We start from the raw sequence: 12,825 nt of genomic DNA on the forward strand, positions 1-12,825 counted from the left end.
ACAATACAAATTTTTAGATATGAACATTTACTTATTCGTCGCCCCAATTTGAGTCAGAATAAATGCTTTCAATTTACTTAAATGAGAAATTTATGTTCATGGTACATTTATTTGCTAATTTTAAGCGACTTCGAGCTATTTTAGCTAATTGAGAATTTGGGGGATGTGATTATAGAGGTGGCTCTTTAATGCGCGCCCGATCGGTGTTTTTTTTCGTTAATTTCAAATTTGAAATGTAATATAAATTCGCAAATTAATATTTCAGAGTAATTTAACAGTTACGCATTATACATATCGAAACCTTGTTGGTTCATACGTATTGACGTTGTCAATCTGACAATATTACTCAAGACATAAATGCAAGTGACTTCAACACTTTGGTAGAAGACGATTCATCTCACCGAGTGGTGAACGCTTTACCTACCGTGATAACCAGATCTGGGTAGCAGAATCTGACATCAGAACCATAGTCGTCTGTGTCCACAGATGGCTGTGTTCTGAGGTGCAGAGCCTGATGCCAATGCCTGATGTCAGATCAACAGCAGATCCGCAGCAGATTCTGCCGTCTGCTACGGTTCTGACATCAGACTCTGCGCTCTCATGCCAGAGCCAGACCCTGCTACCAATCTGATGTCAGACTGGAGACAGATGGTTATCTGGGTACGTAATATTTAACTTTTATCCTTACTGCTGGTTGCGCTGTAATCTTTCTTCTTTCTTTATCGATAACTAGTTTACTACTCTGCTTCACCCGAAATTTAGATTTTGATTTTATAAAAAAAAAATTTTTTGATGAAAATAGTCACATTCATCTGGATTAGCTAGGCATCATGAGCCGGGTCACGTTTCGTGACCCCGGCGTTTACCGTTCGAAAGTTTTCAGGCAACAGTCAAAGACACAAACACTTTCTGCTTTATATGTTAAGATACTGGATGTTACAGGAAGAAGACGAAGGGACGAGTTAGCTCTCAAATCGTGTGACAATATCTTTTTAAGAACTTTAGATGTTGGATCTATTTTACTCCTCATCTGCGGTAGTACTCTACAACTTTACTATTATTACATTTCACATTACATGATTGAGCTGTTGTGTAACTTCGCGTATTACCCAGAGATGGCGGTACCATTTCCAGAGGCCATTTGCTCTAAAATCGTGGCAACCAATCAGAGACGATACACGTTGTTCCGATCACTCTCTAGAGGATCACAAGGCCTCTGTAGTGATCCTCTAGAGAGTGATCGGAACAACGTGTATCGTCGCTGATTGGTTGCTGCGATTTGGAGCAAAAGCAGAAGTAAACAGAGAAAGAAACTGTAAAAAAGAAAGGGATAGAAATACGGATAGAAAGAGATAGATAACAATCAGCTTGGAAAGCAGACGATTTAATGAATGTTTAGGTTATGTTATTTCCGGTTTTGCACCCAAACGGCTGCGGTTATACCGATAACTCCCTGTAGGATCACTACAGAGCCCACAGTTCATATTTTCAAGCATTCAAACAACTCAGGACCTTTCCACGTAAAATCAATTACCTTTTGTATTCTATGTCGGGGATTCTTATAAAATTGAAGTATAATTAAGTCAACATGAAATTAGTGGAGGTTTAAGTCATTATTTTTTCGGTTTCGATTTAATTCAAAGAATACAGTGTATCAAAGTTTTCAATACTTGCCCATTCGCACGAAAACAGTCTGTATAAACAAATTTTCAACTACAAGGCTATGTAAATCGTACAAAGTTTATTCTCCTTTTTAAAATTATAAACAAATTCTGTTTCGGAGGTATCGTTTTAATTTTCGCCAAGATATTCCCAGAATCTTTGAAGCCTTCTCCACGAAATGAGATTTTGACTTGGATGCTTATTTTAATTTAACTTCAATCCAAATAAAATTTTAATACATATACCGCCAAATAATTCACAGCAGGTATACTTAGTATAGAATAATGAATCAACAATTTCAATGAAGTAGCTGATGATCCCTAGGAAAAATATATCTAAATACGTCTATCTGAAGGCTGAAAGCCCAACGGAGGCGAACTCGCGATCGTGGAAATTCGCGACAAGCGAATCTGACTTGATGTTCCTCGTTCTCTTGATTCTTCGTCGGGGCAAACTCTCCCGAGAATCCGGCGGCACAATGCTAAACGCTACACCTATGAATATGAATTAGCGTCTCGTCGAGGGGGTTGGATGCGAACCATTTACCGTTTCCGTCAGCTTAACCGCGTACCCCAGTGGCTCTCAATTCAATCAACCACTTAAGCCGCAAATGCGCGAACCGTGTTACCGCAGCCACTCAACTCCAATTAATCTATCGCTGACCCATTACCGATCTCCATCAGAAAGACGACGGAAAATGAAAAAAAAAAGAGCTCGCGATATCTTGCCGATAGTTTTCACTTAGGATAGTGTTCAAGTTCGTTTGGAACGCGTCATCTGTACACCTATGGAAAGGGAGCTTTTAGAGGAGCATCTGCGTTTGGGAAGGGTTAGCCGAAAGCTGAGTCGCGGCTGGAAATGGTCGCGAGCGCTGCTTTATTTTAATGATCGCCCGTCGCAACCCCCTTCAACCGTAACTGTTGTCGCGGAAAGTGGTGACCCGAGAGAGCTGTCATATTTTGACGTCCGCAGCGGGCGTTCCGGCCTGGAAGATGGGGGAGACCCAGAAGAAAAGGGATTATTTTTCGTCATGCCGCCGGGAGAAGTAGAAATCAGTAGGCAAGCGAGCAACGAGAGGAGGGGATTCCCTAATGGCACGGCGACTACGAATTCGCCTGAGTTTTTCTTGTCCCCCGTTCAAGCGTGCTCGTCATCGTCAGATTTTCGGGGGGTGCTCGCGTGACGAATTTAACTCGTAAAGCGAGAAGCCAGTTTGTCGCATTCGCTGCGATTCTATCAATCTCTCGTTCGCTTTCAAGCACTCCGATTGAAGGGAAATTGAAATTTATGGTTCTTTGTTTCGTATATCTATATTTCGCTAGGTGAAAAAGCTAGGGAAAAAAAGAATGGGTAATTTCACTTCTAATTTTCGATTTCTTTCTCGCCAGAAATCGTCCCTTTTTTTCCTACTTTTCACATAAAAAATAGGTACCAAATGGGCATTTCCTTGTTTTCTAAGTTAAGTGGCTGAAATCGAGTCTCATGCTATTCCTCCAATTAAGGTAATCCAATTTCAATCGGTGCAAACTATTCCTCCAATCCCGCACACCAAATCCCGTGATTATTAGCGTAGCCAGCCGACAAGTGTCACGCCATGGCGGGTGCAATTTCCACGGAAACCGCAAAAATACCATCCCCTGATCGAATTAAGCCGGATCTCGAGCGGGGCGCATTAGCGTGCCGTCAAAAGTCGCGAGGTGATTATCGGTGGATGACGGTGGCCGGGCAGACAGCCCCTGCGGAATACTCGCCCGATGATCGCCCGTCCGTCACCGGCGTTACGCGAGATCATCGGCGCGTTTGAGAAACTCTTCTCGCCCTCGGTTTCACACTCGCGCCGCTTCAAATTGACGTCGCCGGCAGACACGGGCGCCGCTTGTCGAGCGGCGAACAAGAGTGACGAGCGTTGCGAATCCACGACTCGCTTAACATTTCCATTGTGAAAGCGCGGCGCGGGGCGCCGGGAAAAGACAGGGGGGGCGGGGGGGGGGGCGAAAAATGTCATGTACGTCGGCCGGATCGCGCGTAGAATTAATTTGATATCGGCCGCAGTCTGCCGGAGATTTCCGTAATTGCCGGAGAAATATTGATTCGCGGCTGATCAGCGAATCGCCGCGTGCACATCTACGGAGAATGCTCGATGCAACTTTCACGGGGAGTTTCTTCTTAATGAAAATAGAATCGTTCCGGTATTTGCATTTGCGTAAAATGGTTCTTCTTTCTTCTTCTATAACAGTAGGTATCTCGTCTTAAATACTTAGTTAGCTTACGTTCAGTTATTGGTAGTTTAGTTCGACTTTCCCTCGGCGGGAATTAACCAACGCAAAGGGAAGTGTAGGGTAGGGTGGGGCTGAAAGTCTGGTTTTTAATATAAACCTACGTAAAGGAACATACTAAAGGAACATACAATCTTAACGCATTCATCTTATACGCTGTTAAACTGCAGTTTACTTCGAATAACACAACAAAAACGACGTACTTTTTTCGCTTCTTGATGTAGGTACATAGTGACAAAGGCGTCATATGACACGCACGAAAGCCCCAAAAAGGACTGGCGAGTCTGCGGTCCTCCGCATTACTCCTTGCCATCAACATAGTTATGCTGCAATATTCAATCGATTGTTTACAAATGGAGATTTTTGCATTCGGGACTTTTTACCCGCCGAACTATTAGCCCCATTCTACCCTACTCCATTCTATAGCAAACGACAAATGTCATTATTCAAAGGGATTTCGCGAAGGAATAATCCACCCACCTACTGCCACCGTCGATTTAGATCGAATTTGCGCATCGATCGTCGTGTCAGAAGAAGCTTGTCGGGAAAGTGTACACACAGTCGCCAAAACGATCCTCTCAGGCAGTCATGAGAGCAGCGACGAGATAAACGATTCAATCGCGACAATGAATAATACTCGAGCGACGGTTAAACGCAGCAGCAGATCGGATCGGGTCCGCCCACGAGGCTGTCCGAAGGGAAACCACCCGTAAAATCCAAAAGGGGTGCAGTGGAGCGGGAGAGGCAGGGGGCGCCAGGCGACTCTGTGACGCGATTATGCTAACGAAGTTATTCCATTGTAACGCTGTTTACAACGCCGCGCATTAAGGCTACACCGGAACAATAGCGCCACCCCCTCCTAAACCCTCACCCACCCACCCCCACTCGTTCACAAATCGGAGAATCCTGGAGAATCGTGGGGGCATTGTGTACCCTATTACGAAAGGAAGTACCGGATAGTTGTCGATGGTGAGCTGGAAAAACGCGCTAAAGGTGGCTTTGTATAACGAAGAGTTTGTGAGCTGAATGCTGCGATATCGCGAATTTTCTATCTTGGTAGATAAACGGGTAGGTTCGAGGAAAGCAATTTTAGGAAGCTTGCAGAAATAATAGAAATAATATTAGAAATATTGCCAGTGATGAATATAAGATGAATATAGGGTTGGGAACCGGGAAGGTATTACGCTTCAAATATGATGAAATTACTACTGAATTAATGTAGACATAATTCTCATTAAGTTAGTTGGGGTTTCTCAACGATTATTATAAAAACTTTGTCGCGCAGAAAGGTAAGGTTTGAAGAAGAATTGCACGAGGTTGCGGGAAAATATTCCCGTACATAATATACATATAAGGTAAAGAAAGTTTGCCAAAAGCGACGAAACACAATGAATACAAGAGGGTTGGAAGGGCCCCCGACTACTTCGCGTCTGGTTACACCCTACCGGGGCGCCTCTTGACTCGTATTTAACTTTCAAATATATTTTATGCCTTTTGCATCTTAATACTTTCATGGATTCGCTATTCCGTTTCCCCATCTTTGGCTCCGTCTAATGCGCGTGCATTTTCGTTCCACTGAAATGCACGTGACTGTGTATCATCGAGCAACGCTGCCCCTATTCAAAGTAATACATTCCGATACTTTTCAACGTAGCCAATTACGTATTTGACAGGTTGATAAAATGACAAAAAGGAACTCACTGATTATGAGCTTATCAACCTTGTCGCCATGCAATCGAAACTTTGGATTTATTAATATATAAATGTAAATACATTAATTAAATTTATTGCAATAAAAATACAATAACTTTAACTCTCCTATTTATCTCTTCTCTCTCTCTCTTGCTAGTCGACTAGATAATTCGAATTCACGTGCAGAAAAGGTCGAAATTTTATAACTTCTTCCTAGTTCAATAATTCTATCCATTGGTCCTCCGATCCCTGATGGAATTTCGATTTCTGTTTGATAACAGTGAAACTACAGGGATCAGCGTGGGTGATTCGAGACACCAGTAACTCATGCTCGAACGAGCCCGGCATTTATGTGTCCATCGAAGCGTGGCGACGCTTCGACGGGATTATTTGTAGGATTCAGTCGTATAGCCGACGTTTCCGCCGAATCCTTTGTACCATTCGCCCGTTACGCCATAGAATATTTCCTCGAGACGTATTTAGGCTTGTTTCGGGCAGCCGGATATCCATCGTACTATTTTTACACAGTCCTACGCTCATCTCTATCTGGTTTGTCCCTCCTTATTCATCGCGCGCATGAAACTTTCTACGCTATCCCTGTCACAATCTTCTTAACTACTTTTTTACTAAACATTCAATGCAGTGGAATCATTATCGGCTCGTATGGAGCCAGAGAAGGGGGATGAGGTCGCCAGTACGACAGAAAAGACGGAATATAATTTTAAATGGAGTATTTCTGTAGAAATGTTGATAATGCTTTGCCACCCCTTTGTTCTCTAAGTGACTACGTATTCGTTTCGCGAAATCCTTCTGGCAGGATATTTTTAATGTCGATGGGAGGGAACCTTTTCACCCTCGTCCCCCGAATTGCGTTCCTTTTATTTCAATATCAAATGAAAAGCGATTCCCTGTTTCTCGTTAAAGTGGAGCATAGACAATCGTGATAGGAAGATTTATCTCACACGAGCACCGCCTCTGCGTAACTCTGGCGACATGAAGCTATTCAGCTTGCCTCCTGCATCCGAATGCCGATCGCTTTGAAGTGCACCGACGACACCGCTTACGCGTACACATTCCTTGTTGCCCCTCCGATAGCTTTTTATGGGGAAAAAATTAATTAGTCGACCGAGCCAGCTGTGCCCGCTTGGTTAAACACGGGAATTAGCGCTGGGTGTTCACTTCTTCCACTTCCGCTTCTCCATTGATTTATTAATAATCCCGCGGTGGTTGAAATGCGACTGATTTCGGATTGACATTCGGGCTTCGCATATTTGACAATTCTGTTTAATTAACTTGTGCCCAATTTGTTCTATTAATCACATACAGTTCGAATTATTGCAGAACTCGCGTCTATTTTAGTAAACAGTGCCCAATGTGGTTTCTCTCAATGTTTCTTTTCTACGACATCGAGCGGTTTTCTTTATTAAAAATTCGACCGGAGGGTTTGTTGAAAAGGCGGCGTGCCTCGCGGCAGAAAGGCACAAAAACGCCTACGTGGACGAAGACGTCACCGTACACACACGTCGAATCAGATATAATCTTTCCGACTCGTCCACGAACAGAAGCTAGTGCTTATGCGTATGTGGCCTGACGAGGGGGAGCCAAGCAGGAACGTAGATGGCATTCCTCTAATTTGTCGGCTCGACTTTGTCGGCTAATCAATCGGGTTCGTGATTACCATGCGGCTCGAGCGTTACCCACGACGGGCTTCCTCGGTTTCCATGCCGCGTGTCTATCCACGTATAATCGTAGCTGTGAAAGCCTACGTGTGTATGATTCAAGCGCGTGCACACCGAGGGACAATAGCATCGACAGGCCGTGAGTAATTTTACTGTTACGGCCAATTATCGCCTTACCTTATCTTAGAAAAAAAGGGAACTTTCTAATCGCCACAGTGTCTTAATTTATTTACCGAATTAAACAATTAAGGGGTCTCCCTACCTTGAATGCCTGAAAAGGTGCGCGATATTTGGGATTTTTATTAAGAGAAACCGTCAAATTATATTAATTGAAAACTTTATGCCTATATTTGCACATATTCGGGCAACATTTAAAAAAAAAATTAATTAAAAAAACATTACCTAAAACTTTAAACGCGTTTTTCTCAAAACGATGTTTTTTTTTAGTTGGTTAGCATGATATCTCAAAAACCAATCACCCGATTTAATTCAAACTTGGCATATATCTTCAGTAGATGTCTCATTCTCGCTGGTACTAAAACTAAGTCGGTTTTTGCAAAATTAGACTTTTGCGACTTAAAAATATACAGTGAAATTTTGTGCAGAAATCGATGTCTGTTTCAGACGCTGCTATTTTTATTTAATTTTCAGTATTTCTTATTCAATTTAGTTCAGATGATAGCCACACTCACACAGATTACACAAATCTTTAAATTTTCTATTACAGACAACTACAACGGCTGATTTTATGCTAACAATGAGCACATGATTTTTGTAAGCCGCTCTATTTGAAGCACTATAACTCCGGATACAACCACTATTTTCGCATGCAAAGTTTTTTTTCATATTCTCTAAAGATTGACAAATAAAGCCACAAAGCTGCAAGTAAATATATTTACTGGTTTTGTTTTAAAGAATTCCCAAAGTTCCCATCATTTTTCGTCCGTCAAGGTAGGGAGACCCCTTAAGTTTGCGTTCAAGTGGATTGAATTTTGCTAGGAAAGTCGCGGCCCGTAAATCGCCTGTGTGCAATTAAAAGCCGATTACATTTGTTTTGACGATCATTCAGAGGCAAAGAGGTGGACGTTTCGAGTTTCCTACGTGCACACCCACGCTAGCGACGAGCCATACGTGCGTTCACGGTGGCTGTCGGCGAGCAGACGCACGCATCGCCGCCTTCATTTCACGCATAATTGAAAGCATGTCCCATTTAGCGTCGAGGACGCTCGCTGCTCCTCGACCTCGGGCTTCCTCCCAAGATAGCACCCGTTTAGTCGTGTCCCGTACGATTAACGTGATTTAGGCATCAGGGCCCGTTTAACGGCCTCGCGAACAAAACCACCTACCATAATTTAGGGCGGCATCCTTTTTCGCATGCTTCCGCGCTCCGTGGACGCTTGCATACTTATATTCCTCGGCCTTTGATCGTCAGAGGAGCGTTTCACCGCGAGTGGGAGCCGCGTATGAATTACTGTATTTAATATAAAACAGGGCTAGATTCAGAGGTCTCAACGTGCGGCGTGAAAAACAATAAGAAATCTTAAAAGTATAAATAGTTCGAGAAACTAATGCCAATAAATTAACGCCCCACAGAAATCGCCACGACCACTGGTCCCACACTTAGGATTGCGCTATAATTCCTAGTGCCAACCTGTCGTTGCGAACCGAAAGTGGATCAAGTTCCGCGACAGGTACGAACGCCTCCTGTTCGCCGCGCATAATTTGTCCTGCGAAGGGCCGTGCGGAGGACGACGGTTAATCCATTACCAAGGAGCGCGAGCGCGCCGTCTCGGTGTTCACGACGCCCACCAATTTGCTAACCATCGATTTCTGGCGTTCACCCTCACGCACGCAACCCCTTCTAGACCGCCGTGTACCGCGAGCAATGCCACGCCGCCAATCGCGATTTCTACACCCTCTATCCGCGGTTTTTCCACCCTTACGGAGGCGCTATCTTTGGAAACGCAGGCGCAGCTCCGCGTCTCTTTACAGCCCCGTCGGGCGTTACATTTCCATCCTCCGTTGACGGACTTGGCGGTCTTCTGGTCGCCGGCAGCTAGAGGAACTCGAGTTCCCAGTACAACTGCAGCTGGGAGGGTTATGGCTCTGAGAATCGTGGTTTTGTTTCAGGAGGATCGAATAGAGGGGGCGAGGATGGTGTGAAGAATAGGTTTCGCTATCTAACGATCAGTTTACTAATAGGTAGTGCTGTTAGTTTACTTCTCTTTAAGAGAAATATTCCCAAGGGTTTCTGTCTCTTTACCGGGGATGGCTGATTGCAATTCATCCTCGCAGCTTCGTTTTGCTCGCGAGCGGGGCGAAGGTTTCCTTGTAAATCACCGCGAACCACGAACGTCCCATTAGACCTGAAATGAAAAGAAAAGGCACGACGGTGGAGGCACCATAAACGCAAGAAAGAGGAGAAAAAGAAGTGTTCGAAAGCGGAGAGGCGGAAGAGGAACGCGATGAGGACAAATTGTTCAAGGGGGATAAAAGGGAGGGAGAGTCCGGGAAGGGAACGAGTCGTTCGAGGCATACAGGACCATTCATAATTATTCTAACTTGCCGAGGATATTCCCGTCGAAATCGCGACCTAACTAGGAACGCAGAACTAACTTTCACAACGCTCCTGCTGCGATTCTATTATTCCATTTACATCATTTCTCACAGAGGAAAAATTAAAATATCACTTCGAACCTAGCAAAGACTGTTCTCCGCGAAATTATAAGGCAACACATTTTGCTATAATTCACAGAGTTGATCTACTGCCAATAACCCCGTCATCCCCCTCTGAAGGGGGTTACAGAATTCCTGCAGCAAACAGTACGAGCTTAATGAACACATTTCGCGATGATTTACTGTCCTTATTTTTCAGCGCACGTACAGCCGTTGGAATAATTATGAATGATACTGTATAACTGTTCCTCCCCGTGTCCACGAAACGGTTTGGCAATTAAAAGTCGTGCTGACGGTGAGCGTCGCGGCGCGCTTAAGAACCGAAGCGTTTAAGAGTCGACGTTTCCGTTCACACGTGCGTAACGAAAGCCGCGGGTCGCGCAACGACGCCTCCGCGAGGCAAAATAAAGAGAGGCCCACAGCGAGTCAAGATTTAGCACCGTCTGAGCATTCGTGTCTGAATCTCCTTGCGCGTCCTCCACTCGCCCGACCAGCGACACTCTGCCCCCGGAAAATCTGTATTTCGGAAATCTCGCGACCCGACGCGTGGCCCGAGTGTGAACGAAAGGAAACAGCCGGTGTTCACCTTCTTCGTTTGGAGAACGGATTACTTAGAGGTTGCTTGAACAACTGTCAGATGGGAATAACGATAAAACATGTTTGTATTCTTGTAATCTTTAATAGACTTCATTTTATACAGTTTATTCTGCAATTTCAGTTTAAGCTGACACAGGTTTCGCGGGAAGGATTCGTTCGCCGAACTTCGCTTTCCGATTCTTCCTGCGAACCTTCGTCTTAATTACGTTCATCCGCGAAAGCGACGGCTGCTCCTTGATTTTGTAGCCCAGCACTTTCATCTTTCTTTACAACCCGTTAACTGCTACTTTGTCAAGCTCCGTGTTCGCTCGCAGATCCGGTCGATACTCATTTCCGCTACTCGCCGTTACTCGAATAACTTTTGTCGAGGCTGGTTCCTCGCACGATAAACTTCCCCTGACAGCAGCTCGTAAAGCAACTTGTCCGTGGTATCTGAAAACTGCTGGAACATCTGAAAACGGAGGGGAACATCCTCGGCTGGTTAAAATTGTCCGACGTTTTGATTCTCGTCGGCCGGTCTATTTGTAACGCGAAGAGGTTGCGGCGAGAATGAATATCGATGGTTGGGAATAGGGGTGTGATTCATTGCCACGGTGTACGCGCTTCTGAAAGATCGGCAAGTAGGCGTCATCGCAACCAGCTCGAAGATGCATGGCCTTGCGCTTTGTATAACGACCAGCCGTTTAACTTTAGATCCTGCAAGGCTCAATTAGAGACGTGTCGCTTTAACGAGTGCCGAAATAGCGTCACTATTAGCGCGATGTGCCGATTAGCCAGCTCAGAAACGCCTACGAACGGGACAAACGACGCATGGGTGTAACCTGCCACCGGGGTTCTTTATGATGAACGAGGAATTATGCGCGTGTAGCTAATTGAATCCTCTCCTCTTCTTCTTCTTCTTCCTCAATCGAAGCGTTGCTTCTTCAGTTACTACCTAATGGTGGGTTTAGATTGGTCCAAACGAACGAATTCTTGTTTGCCCCCGCTTCGACAATGTTTGTGAAAACTTAGTGTAAACGGCAATCCTCAGTTGCAATTCTTCATCACTTGAATTTTGTCGAAGTGCGTCGAAGCTTGGTCTAAACGCACCTTTACAGTACACTCGGTATCTGTAGAATCGGTATTCTGAGAATAGAAGTGAAAATGGATTTGTGAAGCACCTAATTCCTTAAAATGGCACACCAAACAACTTGTTCCATACCACTCTATCAGTCCACCAGTCTGTGCAATCAGAAACTCCCATCTTTAGTATCTACTTAGGTACGTTTTTAATTATCAAGTTGTGGTCCGGTAAAACACCACGAAACACACGTGCTATTTCAAGCAGTGCACCTTGTGTACGTAATCGACGCGTTATTAGTCCCGTGTGCAGCCGGTCACGTGGGTGTATTTACGTCATAATGAGTATGCAAAGCGATCAGCGTTAACGAGCCAGCTCCCTTTCAGCGCGCTGCCCGTTACCATAAGCCCACCGACCGCGTCCTCTTGTATTTTTATCGCTCGCTCGCGAATGCCGGCGAGGAACGTGTTTCCCATTAGGTTGCTCGCCGTGCCACCCCCGCACGACGGGTCCTTAACGAGCGCGTTTATCCAGCCGATCTTGGCGCGAGCCGATCCACTCGCAGGATAATGATTTGTATCCGTCTCGGTGTCAATCCTCTCCACGTCATCGAGATTCTGCTCATTTCGCGACGGGCCCAGGTAGTTAAGGCCCTTCCTCGATTTTAGCTTCATTCCTTGGGCATTGCTTGGCAAATTCCTACGAAATATTGTTATTTAAATACATTGACCCTTTGCTTGTTAATAACTACTTAAATTGGTGGTCGATTGTGGGCCATTCTACGTAATGTCCCAGCTTAAATTCGTAACTAACAAGGGAACATCCCGAAAGCTGAAATTTCAAAAAATTCTGAAACTTTTTGAATATTTAGGGAGTTTTCTCCTGATTATAAGGGAATTTTTGTTTGCTGCCCAAATTCACTTTAAGGGGATGTAATTGACCCCTGCAAATCCGGTCATTTTCCAAATTTTCTGTTATAACTCGCGAACTGTGAAATAATTTTTTTTACCAAATGATAGATCTAATTAAAAGAAGTAAGTTTTGTCTCGAAACTTTTTTCTATCTCTTACAGTTCGCGAGTTATAACACAAAATCGGAGAATAGCCGAAATATCAGGGGTCAATATCACCCCGTTTCACTGAATTCAGGCAGCAGTTTCAGAATTTTCTGAATTTTCTTGATC

Source organism: Andrena cerasifolii, chromosome 5, assembly GCF_050908995.1.
Source record: "Andrena cerasifolii isolate SP2316 chromosome 5, iyAndCera1_principal, whole genome shotgun sequence".
In the NCBI taxonomy this organism is placed as follows: Eukaryota; Metazoa; Arthropoda; class Insecta; order Hymenoptera; family Andrenidae; genus Andrena; species Andrena cerasifolii.